This window comes from Camelus bactrianus, chromosome 4 (assembly GCF_048773025.1).
Source record: "Camelus bactrianus isolate YW-2024 breed Bactrian camel chromosome 4, ASM4877302v1, whole genome shotgun sequence".
Taxonomy (NCBI): Eukaryota; Metazoa; Chordata; class Mammalia; order Artiodactyla; family Camelidae; genus Camelus; species Camelus bactrianus.
This window is the reverse complement of record NC_133542.1, coordinates 80,237,076-80,249,107: the sequence shown is the minus strand read 5'-3', so window position 1 is coordinate 80,249,107 and position 12,032 is coordinate 80,237,076. Positions and strand designations below refer to the sequence as shown.

General features: G+C 42.6%; 1 protein-coding gene and 1 long non-coding RNA gene across 14 annotated transcripts in view; both read left to right on the top strand.

Annotated features, from left to right (window-relative positions):
• Window positions 1–3,851, top strand: part of LOC141577530 (uncharacterized) — a 137,826-nt gene extending 133,975 nt beyond the window's left edge. For all 13 annotated transcript variants that reach the window (XR_012506686.1, XM_074362856.1, XM_074362855.1 and 10 more), the window contains one exon: window positions 1,920–3,851. The gene's annotated coding sequence lies outside the window, so the exon portion shown is untranslated. The remainder of the gene's footprint in view (window positions 1–1,919) is intronic.
• Window positions 3,852–8,203: 4,352 nt separating this feature from the next.
• Window positions 8,204–11,572, top strand: LOC141577386 (uncharacterized). The gene is made up of 3 exons (XR_012506266.1): window positions 8,204–8,297; window positions 10,149–10,242; window positions 11,513–11,572. It is a non-coding gene; the product is annotated as an uncharacterized LOC141577386 (long non-coding RNA).
• Window positions 11,573–12,032: the final 460 nt, after the last annotated feature.

Genomic DNA, 12,032 nt, shown 5'->3' with positions numbered 1-12,032 from the left:
GGGCACAAGCGTTTGACACCTTGTCGAGGCGCATATGAATACCTGCCTAGAAGCGCGGTCGCAGCTGCGGCTGCGTCATACATCTTGCCGCCAATCCCGCTCCCCGGCTCCGTGATCACGGCAGAGTGGTTCCTTGTTGAGCTGTCCGTCTCCTCTGTGACATCATAACCAAACAAAAGACTGGAGCGTATTAGCTTGGCTTTGTTCTTTTCCATCCTTCCCTTCGAATGATGATGACTGATAGTGGACCTAGTTACGTTTGCAGATGATTTACAAGTAGTGCTGTCAGTACAAACCTTGTAATCCCCGCTGTGTGATCTAGAGAAGAAAGTGACATTCTTTCCAAATTGTTTTGATGCACTTATTTGGGAAAATGATGTACGTTTGAATATGTATTTCCTCTCTGAATCATCATGGCTAGAGATGAATATTTGTAGACATGGAATGAATTTTCTGTATTTGAACTGTATGGTCCCCTAAATTCTCCTCAGCTTTTTAAAGTCATCACTGGAGTGCTACCTCCAGAGTGCCCCAAAGCATCCACCACTGCATGATCTTCGGACGTTGTGAGTTTCAATGTTGGAGAAGGCTGCTGGATGGTGAGGCATTCTCTGGCACATCTCTGGCTGGCTGACGTGAGCTTAGCACCCAAGACTTGGCAGAGAGTATCTAACCATGGTCACGTCCATTTCTGGGACACTCATGGAGTATTTTACACCTATGCTAGTGGCATACGTAATTTCATTTAGTTTTCCCAACAATCATAATTAGATTTTATCACCTGTATTAAAAAGGAAACTGTAAAAGCGAGTGACGTGTAGACTTTCGACTGGAACACGGGTCTTTCTGATCCCTGTCTCTGTTCACTCCCCGGCCTATCCTTCCAAATGGCCAGGAGACTCTTCCTCAGTCTTGAGTTTCCCGCTGATGTTACCACTCTCTTTGATTCTGGAGAGGAAAACAAGTCTAAACTTATTTTCCATTGGAAATGGAATGGAGAGTTAATGTTGGAAGCCGGGAGAGTCTGTCCTGTGATGAAGCGTCCCCGAGCCACTTCCACTGGGATGTCACATCACTGTCTGGGCCCCTTGCTCAGCCTGTGCACAGGTGATAAGCCAGATGTGCCGAGCAGTCCTCCCGGACAGGGCAGTGGGTTGGAAATTAGTTTCGGGATTTGGTTTCATTATATATGTTCCTGAGGGTCTTGGCCTGGCACTTCGAATCGGAGCATTCCCAGTCACACAGACTCGCTCTGAGTCCGTGCAGACCTGACGTGGCCTCAGCCTGAGGCTCAGGGCCCGTGGTGATGAGGAGCATTTTAGTCCATGGTCTGCCGGATGCTCTGACACTTCTGGGCTGTGGGACTTTGTCCAGGATGATAATAATTCCTCCCCGAGTTTCAGATTTCCTTGCCTGTGAGCCGGGGTAGTAATAGTTTCTGAAATGATTGTAATGATTCAGTAAGGGGCGCAGCGTGTGCTGGCAGGTAGCTGGTGCTTAAGGAGCAGAAGTCGCAGTCACACTGTCAGCCTCTCACTGTGTGCTCTGTGCTTTGAGAGGTTGTGTGTTTGGTGAAAGTCCCGCCCAAATACTAGGGCCTAGATGAACGGTTGTTCCTTTACTTTCCCTTCCTTTTCCTCTTTCCCTTCTCTGTGTCCCATGTTTAGGTAGAAGATTCTTCTATTTCAGGGAATAAGGGCCTTTCTAGTAAAAGGACAGGTGGAACGCGGAAAGATGGGGCCCGTCTGAACAGCGCTGTTTCCCTGCATTTCTGCATCCGGTCCCATCAGTGCACGAAGTCAGCCTTCCTCTTCCTTCCTGTGTTATTGGGTCTCTGTTTTAAGGGAAAATTTTTTAAGGGTCTTTTTTCACTTACATGTTTCGTTCAGATGCTTGTTGCTTTTCTCCCTGTGCTTCAGCGTTCCGAGGAGAGAATTCAGCAGTGCAGCATCCTCTCCGAGCTCTATGAGTTGATCGGCTGCCACTGCAAGTCCGCCTTCTTCAAGCGGGTGGCCCCCGTGCAGCGCGCGGCCCCCGGCATCATGGAGCCTGGCGGGAAGAGTTGCTACCGACTCCTTCTGCAGACGCTTCCTGGCTACATTCTGTCACTGGATCTACAGGACTTCAGGAAAGGTGTTGGAACTAAAACATCGCTTTAGTCCCATTAACCATGCCTAGTTTGGGCCCTGCTGTCCTGTCTCATCAGGGTGAATTGTGATTCGTTTAGAACAGGGCTCAGCAGATTTTTTTCTGTCAAGAGCTTGGGAGTAAATATTTCAGGGTCTGGAAACCTCCTGATCTCTGGTGCAGCTGCTCAGCTCTGCTGTTCAGACGCCAGAGCAGCCGGACAGTCCACACACCCACAGAGCTTTATTAACAGCGGTGGCTGGGGCTGGATTGGGTGTATGAACAGCAGTTTGTCCCCATAGCCTCCTCACTATTGACACCTGCACCAGAGCGTGCATTTCGACAATGGGTGAACCTGCACTGACACGTCATAATCACCCAGAGCCCATACTTGACACTAGGATTTACACTTGGTGGTGTGCACTCTGTGGGTTTGGACAGATGTAAAATGACATGTATCCACCGTCACAGCATCATACAGAGTAGTCTGTCTTAGTGACCCTAAAAATGCTCCGTGCTGCACCTCATTCATTGCTCCTTCCCCTCTAGCCTCTGACAGCCACTGATCTTTTAGTCTCTGTGGTTTTGCCTTTCCCAGAACACCGTACAGTTGGAATCAGACAGTTGCACAACCTTTCCAGATTGGCTTCTTTCACTTAGTAATATGCATTTAAGGTTCTTCCATGTCTTTCCATGCCTTGATAACTCATTTCATTTTAGCACCAAATAATGGTCCATTCTCTGGCTGGACCACAGTATATTTATCCATTCACCTACTGAAGAACAGCATAGTTGTTTCTGAGTTCCGGTGATTATGAATAAAGCTGCTATTAACATCTGTATGCAGATTTGTGTGTGGACACAAGTTTCCATTTCGTCGAGTAAACACCAAGGAGCACAGTTGCCAGTTCATATGGTAGGAGAATATCTAGTTTTGTAAAAAATTGCCAGACGGTCTTCCTAAGTATATGGGCCATTTTTCATTCCCAACAAATATGCATGAGAATACCTGACGCTCCACATCCTCACCAGCATTCGATGCTGTCAGTGTTCTGCGTTTTGGCAGTTCTGACAGGTGTGCAGTGGTACCTCGCTGTTTCAGTCTGCATCCCCTTGAGTACAGATGCTGTGGAGCATCTTTCCATAGACTTCTTTGGCATCTAGATTTCTTCTTTGATGAGGTCTGTGTTCAGGCATTTTGCTCATATTTTAATCAGGTTATTCATTCTTCTTGTTGAGTTTAAAGAAATTTTGTTAAATTCTGGATATCAGCCCTTTATCAGTGTGTCCCTGCCCTTCACCTGCAGTACTGGAGTTGTCCTTTGGTTCTCAGTGGAGTGTCAACACTTCAAAGAGATTCCCTGTCTTCCTTCAGCCTAAATACTGTCCTGGTATTTTTCACTTTCATTGACTAATTTTGTTCTTTTAAATAGCATTTCCCATAATTTGTACTTACATTAAAAAAAAAGGCAATGATTGAACACCGCCTACCCCACCAGGCTGTGTGCCCTGTGAGAGCAGAGGCCCTGACCCCACTCACCGTTTCCTAAGACAGCACATTGCACATGTCCATGTAAAAGTGTGTAACGTGGGGCCAAACCTGATAAGCAGCTATGATGATTTGTGTTGTCTACCATTTATTGAGTAGAGTTTGTTTCTGATCTTAATTATTAAATCACATGAATGAAACTTGTTTGTTTTGAAAAATAAAACAACAAAGCACACCTCCATGTGATTGGTACTTTCTACTTAGCCTTCTGACCCAGGAGGGGATGTTCACCATCATTTTGTGGAGGAGGTTGGGGAGGTAAAGTAAGAGAGTGAGATCAAATAAAGGAAAAATGATAACTATCAGTTGGCTTTATTTTCACTAAGACATAAAAGTTACTTTAAACCCTATCTCAGCTGTTGTTCTGTTGTTTTAAACATTTCTCATAGAATTAAATGGAAGCCCACTAAACCCTGAAAGGGAAATTGTGTGCTCAGGTCCTGAAAAGAGTTTATGTCTATTTCTTGAAATGCACAATTTCCCTGCTGGTTACAGAAATTCGAGGCGGGAACACAGCATTGCGCTGTGTGTTTCTGCCAGCTTCACGGGCTGCTCAATGTCATTTTCATTTTCTTGTGTTGCAGTTTATGAAGGTTTTCCATGAGATATATTGCTCAGCATTTTCCTGAATGAAGGATTGAATTTTCCACAGGAAATCTTATGAAAGAGAGTGACAAGGCACATGGGTTTCCCAAAAAGGAAGAGTTGATGTAATAAACTTTCACTATGGTGAACTTTTTTAATACAAGCCAGTTGAAAATTTTATCACTAGGTCATAGGCCACAAATCTGTCTTAAGAATAAAAAGATTCAAATTTTATAAAAGAAGCAGTTTGAATCAAGTAATAATTATGATTTGTACGCTATTTGGTGTTAGAACTTATACTCAGTCTTATCATAATTGCCTGTGGTAGGAATTGGATCATTATTTATTTATTAAAAAAAATCCACTAGGTGTCCCATTCTTGATGCGGCAGTGCTGAGGTTAGTTATTTTGGGCCATTTAGGATTCTTAGCTAGGTTTTCCGGACATTGATTTCAGCCTTTTTATCTTTTTTACAATCTTTTCATATGTGTCGGCCATTGGTCTTTTTACAACGTGGAAAAACTGCACGGATCTGCCTTTCCCTTTTTTCCTGTCTTTGTGGGAAAAGATTTTTAAAAGAAATTACTAGGATATTAAGGATTTTGTGTGGGGTAAGTTTGGTCAGTTCTAAGGATTTAAATTAATACGTATTTAAATTGCTATTCAGCTAATGACAGTAAAATTATAAACTAAATTAAGTATACATCAGTAAGTATAGTACAATAAGCCAAACACCCAGATTAAGGAATTCACAAACTTTTCCATATTTCCTTTATTCAGACCTTTGTTCTTTTATTTGTCCTTTGTTGAAGTATTTGACAGCAAATCCAAGAAGACATGTCATTTTACCCTATGTACTCAAGTAGGCATGCCTGAGAAATGAGGGCCTTTTCTTTGATCAGGTTTTTCCATTTGACTTATGTGCTCGTTAAGTACCAGCTGTATCAGGCATCTCACTAGGAATTAGGGATCCTTGGGGCAATGAGACAGTCCTGGCTCCCAAGGAAGTTAAGGGCTGATGGAAGAAATCAACACAGGAGCTTGGGTGCCTCACTTAAGGTCCCTACTGGATGACACCAATTGGACAAAATTTGTGCACAATACAGTAGGAATCACAGAAGGGACTGATCAGACTTGTAGGGCCGGCCGTGAGAGAGGCGGTCAGCAGGGCTACAAGAGGAGGAATCATTTGAACAGAATCTGAAATCTTTTCAGCCAACCTTCCTACCAAGCCCCCAGGGCCCATCACACACAACCCTGTGCTGTAACTGTTTTTGATTCCAGTTACCACATCTCTTTCAGGAAGGATTTTAAGGTGGAAAATATTTAAAATCAGTAATTGTTGCCAGAAGGGACATAGAACAAGGAACATGGAAACAACACAAATGTCCATCAGCACATGACTGGATAAAGACGAGGTGATACATATATACAATGGAATACTACTCAGACATAAAAGATGCCATTTGCAGCAATATGGATGGACATGAAGACTGTCATTCTAAGTGAAGTGTGGTGGAAAGAGAAAGAAAAATGCCATATGACTTCATTTATGGGGAATCTAAAATTAATAGCAATAATAATAAGACCACAAATGAACTAAATATTATTTTGATTTCTTGAATATGTGTAAGTACATCTGACTGTTCTTTGTGATAGGATTACAATATTCTGTTTATTATTCTTTTGTAGATGTCCTTATTCCTCTGGTAACTGTAATTTTAAAAATCTAAAGCTCTAATCTGTTCTTAGAAAGAATAATTAGTACATATATGTAAACTAAAAAATGCAGTATGCTCTATACATGTATTTACATGCAATATGTGTATGTGAAGTTGAACTGTAATAATTCTACCCGATAAAACTGAAAAAGGAAAAAAAAATTTATTTAGCAAAATCACCCCTCTTTAGATAGTAAAACGTTCATTTCTGAGATTCTGTGAAAGACGGCATGGAAGTAGGTTTTTAAGATTTTCTCCTTGCTCCTCGGTGAGCAGCCTGGGCTGCAGAACTTGGCCGCGACAGGCACCCAGGGCTTACCGGCTTGCTTCTCACTTGTTGGGAGGAAGATTAGCTGCTTCAGGAATATTTATGCTCTTAGAAGTTCCTGAAAACCCCACAGAGCTTCTGTTTATATGGGGTATATCTGTCAATATACCCCATTTTACAAATTAGAACAGAAAATTTAAACTCAAGAACTGACAAGCACACGCTGTCCCATCACGTGGTCAAAGCAGTGCTGCCACGGTGGCGTGTGTTGGTTCTAGGAAAAATGCACCGTACACTCAAGAATGAGGATGAACCCACAGATCTCATCTCAGCAATGCTATGAAGAGGTGGGACCCAAAGCCCCTAAAACAGTGCTGAAGTCCCCAGATGTCTCAGAACACACAGAGCCATGGGATCAAGAATCCAGTACCTCACGGATCATCAGCTGTGGAGACTGCGTCCTGGGTCAGGAGGAGCAGAAGTAGGGATAGCAGGCACACATTCCTATTGACAGCAAAGCTTTAAAGGTTTTGAATTGACTGAAAGTTTGGCAAAGATTTGCATTTAGACTACTACATTTCCTCTCCTGGAGACGTTAGAAGGAAAACACTGATTAATAGAGGATGATTGTAATGGATTAATTATGATACTGATGACATGGGTTGTGAACACTAACCCTGCACTCAGTGTAGAATAAGTCTTTTATGTACACAATTCATTAGGTCTCCACACCCCTGCAACGTGGCATTAAGCACTCATACAACCATGAAACCAGTGACTATAAAACAGTCACAAGCCTTCCTCTCCAGCATGAGGTAGCAAAACCAGCAAGGATTTCCAATGACAAAAGCCAAAATCATATATTTTTGGGAAAGAAAGCAAATGAAACACTGAAGAACAATTAACCAAAAGAGCAGATGGAATGGAAAATTTTATTGAAGAAAGCAATGATTGATTCAATTAAAACAGCTAATGTCCCTGGTATAATTGAACCATCAATCCAAATTTTTGGAAAAGTAGGTTGTGAAATTACTGTCTCATTTAATGTTGGAATTCCTATTTGGACCAATTTGATATGCATCACTGGTTTGAGGTTAGATATTTAGGTAATTAACAATATTCCCATTTTTTAAGTTAACAGGAAACATAACACAGGACTCCAGATTTAGGGAGAGAATGCAAACAACTACTATCATAATCCATCCAGTAAGGACACGTGTCCCTGCGTCACCAAAGCAATGAGAATTTGCAGAAAGAAAACACAGTTCTCCAATTGTGACAAATACGAGACAGTGAGCCATAAATTACGAGAACTAGCAACTGTTTAAATGCCATGGGCACATTTTTTTTATCATCTTGAAAACATCACTGATGTTCTAGGTAAGAAAAAGAATTGTTTTACTAACAAATCCAACTGACACAGGGGTTTTTCCAAGTGAGAAGGTGATTCTAAAAAGTGCAGTAAAATGAGTAAAGATGATCTGCGCAGTGACGGAGATGGTCTAGACTAACCAGCATCAAGATTCCTGGTTTTACACTTGCACTCTGCTCGTCATCTATGACGCAAGAACTCATGAAATGATTTTCTTTTATTTAGGGAAAAAAAGATTAATAAAATCTAACTATAAGATGTGGTATGTAAAGCGGTAATGAAGTTTTCTAACCTTATGATGCAGCCAGTGTAATGTAGCACTTATTCGGGCACTAGAATTTTTTAATTCATGATTTCTTTTATACCCTATTTCTATCCTAAAGGAGACACTTAAAGTTTTCTACTTTATTCAACGTATCTTGTGAGGGTTGTGATATACACTGGTATGGCAGTTTTAAGAGATTCAAAATCGCCTCTGTTGTTGTGGTCAGGAAAGGCAAGGCTCCCTCACAGCTGCGACGGAGAAAGAATCCCCGGAGTCAGCCTCCGGGCAGCTTCCGAACCGCATCTGTTTGCACTTGGCACAGGACACCATAAGCAAGTGTAACTCTGACAAGAAGATTTCCCCGGGGACCTGGGAGGTGCTCATTGTGAAGCCACTTGTTTCCCAGTTAGGTAAGGCTTGGAAAAATAGTTTATTAGAAGTGACTCCCTTTGTATGTGCCTTTTGTCCTGAGAGGTCAATAATTAGCATAGAATATAAAATACCCCATAATATAAGAATTTGTGTATCCCATCTTTCCATCTACCTGTCTATTTGTTTATCATACTTATAGTTAGGTTACATTTTCTATGACGTTCACTTCCGGGCACCAGAAAAGAAAGGTTACAAAATATTTATTATAAATAGGGGGGACTGGGTCTAAGGGTTAAAAACCAATTCTGCTAACAATAAAAACCATATAATAATTTTAATCCCAGTTGCATCAGACCTTCCAGAATTAAACCCTCAATTTCACTGTTAAAACAGTAATGGAATCTCGGTTCTTCCAAGACTCGGGCTTGATCACCACCCATCCAGACATCTATCTGTGGGTCCCTACTTGTCCTCGAAGACACCGAACACACCATACGGGGTGATCATTCTTCACTGTCCCTACTGTAGGGGAAACCTGGATGTCCCAGGTACTGTCCAGGATTCACACCTACCTGCAAAAATCAAAGTCATGTGACTGAAACGGGAAAACACAGGTGGTGTGATAGGGCTGAAAGCTCAACAAAACAGGTTTGGGGGCCTAACCCAAGCCCTCAGGCTGCTAACATGAAGAAGGACAGGGAGTCCCAATTAGCCACGAGACTGGGGGGCTTCATTACTCCATGAATAAAGGATTTGTGCAAGTGCCACCTTTAGACAGGGAAACCCAGAACCCAGACTTGGAAGCATCCTGTTCCCTCCCCTCTGAACAAATATTCTCTCAAGACACGTAGTGAGAGATGGGTGCCCCGGTGAGCTCTGGAATAAGATGCAATCTGAAAGACTGCTGGTAACAAATGGTGTGGAGCTCGGGCAGCCCCCAGGGCCACCAAACATTCTTGTACCACTGATGCCCACACTTCCATCCACAACAGTTTCTTCAGGACACTTACGCACAATAACCAGCACACAAAATGGTTGCTTAGACATGTTTTAAGAGAAATAACATTAAGAGAATGCCAAATTCATGACAAGTCAGAGTAAAGACCCCAGAGTATTTACTGAATGAGATCTCACGTGTGCTCCGCATGAGATTTAAACCCTTAGGACACAGTCATGGAACAGTAGGCATTTTCTTTCTTTCCTCCAAGTTGGCTTTGCTGGAGAACTTCGTAGACACAGGAAGACTCTGTATCCCACCTCTACTACTTACACAAAGGGCTCAACATATAGAGAAGTATCAGCACTGGTGCGGCCGGCTCCAATGTGCGCACTCCCGTGCCCAGCTCCCCGAGGAGCAGAGCTCCCCCCACAGGAGCAGAAACCCCCAGGAGCAGAGCGCCCCCAACGGGCACTGCAGTGCCTGCGAGAATCAGGTATCTGATGAGTGAGCATGGGGCGGGCAAGACAGGAAGCAAGCACCACTCCCTCACGCTCTGCAGGTGATCTCTGTGTCATCTTGAATAAATACAGTCAGCATTAAAGATGTTTGACCAGAGGGTAAAAGGTAAGGCTTCCCCAAATCTCGCATTCCTTTAGTGGGAGTCCTGTTAGAACACATGGTGACAAGAGACGCTGGCTTTACATGCGCACGTTGCCCTCAGGGCTGCAGGGGAGGCCACGGTGCTGCCTCTGCCCGACCTCCTGCCTTCGTCCCGCAGACCTCACAGGGGCCGCTGACTCGTTCCTCTGACTTTCTCTCCTTGGTTGTGCTGCTCTTCCAGCTTTTAAGAGCTCATAAGAACCTCACCAGAAAATCTTTAACAATGAATGCAAATCAAATGAAATCAACAACAGAAACACAATGCCTTCATCATTACTTTACATTTTAGGATGAAATTCTTGAAGACGACTCCCTGACCTGAAGGGATGGATGGAGGAGGAAAGAAAAGAAGACAAGCATCTTTGGCCCATAAAAAATGAGAGGTAAACAGATGGTGGCTAGTTTTCATTGCACCTCTCTGCCAGCCTCAATTTCACATGCCCCTCCCAACTCAACTCATCGGAACTCCACTGAAGGAGACGGCTTTGCAAATTTATTGGTAGCCAAAGAAATCGCTTGAGAAATAGTCTCCCAAACCCAGCGAGAACACTGAAATCTGACAAGTGCCAGAATCAGAATACTAAAACACACAGATTCAAACTCCGACACCCTCCCTGGTGTGTGTACTTACAGTGGGGGTGTGGCCGTGCAATTTGTCAGCATCCAACATATAAAAATGAAAGGGACACCAGTTTTCAACATCACAGTCCCTCTGAATCTACTGGTAGTCAATTAGCGTTTGTCGGCAGCAAAAGTCGATTTTCTCCCCTGCACGTGGAGGTGAACACACAGAAGAGACTGATGATCCCCGCTGCGAGTGTAGCTAAGTGTGTCTAAGCAAACTGGCTCCATCAGCCTTCTGATGAACAGGGGAGTGTGTGAGACGCGGGGCTCTGCAGACTGATGGCCAGGCAAAGAGGGCACTTCCTTATTTTGGGGAGAAAAACGCGGAAGCAGCACTCGCTGGAAATAAATTCTAATTAAAATTTCAGTTGCGCTTCCTGCAGCGTAACCCACGCCAATAGATGAGGCTCCCTCCGTGCTGTCAAGTCATGTGAGCCAGGCTCATTACCGTACCTGTGTTTTTGGTTTAGCAAGTGAATCATGTCTGTTTTCTGGAAATTACATGAGGGTGGAAAACCTTCCAAACATGTTCATTTATTTGCTGTGGAATTTGTTTAATCCTCTTGAGAACATTTACAATGACAACCTTCTTAAATAAGCATCTTTGCCCAAGAGGCCTTCCCAGGCACATGCGCCGAAATCTAGGACAACCCAGAAGCAAAATCAAAACCTTTAATAAATAATAATATGTCATAGCACTAACCACCAAAATTATATATATTTAAAAAAAAAGCAAGGGCTTTATGCTGTCCAGGGTTTGAAACATTTATTTAACTTGTCAATTGTTACAAGAATAAACTTTTCTAAATGTAAAACCTCCTCAGAAAGCTTAAACTAATATTCAAGAAAATATCACAGATAATTTCTGAAAAGTATTTAAAGGAAAATCATTTTTAACTGAATCATATTCTAGGCACACAGAATAAATTCTCTTTAGAGAACTCCTAATTTTTTTTTTAATAAATGACCTATAAAAATACAACCAGCATTAATCAGTAAATCTTCATTCCTTATTTTTAAAATTTTTAGGGCATGCTATTTTTTTTAAATCAAATGAGGAGGTATTTGCAAGCCAATGGACAACGGAATTACCTAAGAAGACATTATAATGCAGCAAGAGCAACTAGCACTTTTACAAGCATTCTGCCTGAGAGTCACTCGTACCATCTCATTTTGACCTAGCCACTTGGAGGTGAGCTCCATCAGCCCATTTAACACATGAACATACTGAGGCTCTGGGTGGTCATATTTCCAGTACTTAGGGGAGCCAGTATCCAAACCCGGATCACTGTCTATAGAGCCTGTGCCTTTACCAGATCACACTTACATTTCTCACACTTCAAATGCACTCAGTCCCCGAGGTAACACACTTTCCTTGCGTTTCTAAGAGTTTTAAGGAGTACTGAAATACAAAGACTTATCAGGCATTTGTGTGGGCTAATTTTTTATTTTCTGATTTTCCTGAATCAGTTCAGGCTGAATTCATACTACTTATGAGGAGAAGTCCTGAGGCAGAGGAGAGAGGGGAAGATAATCCAGACATAAACAA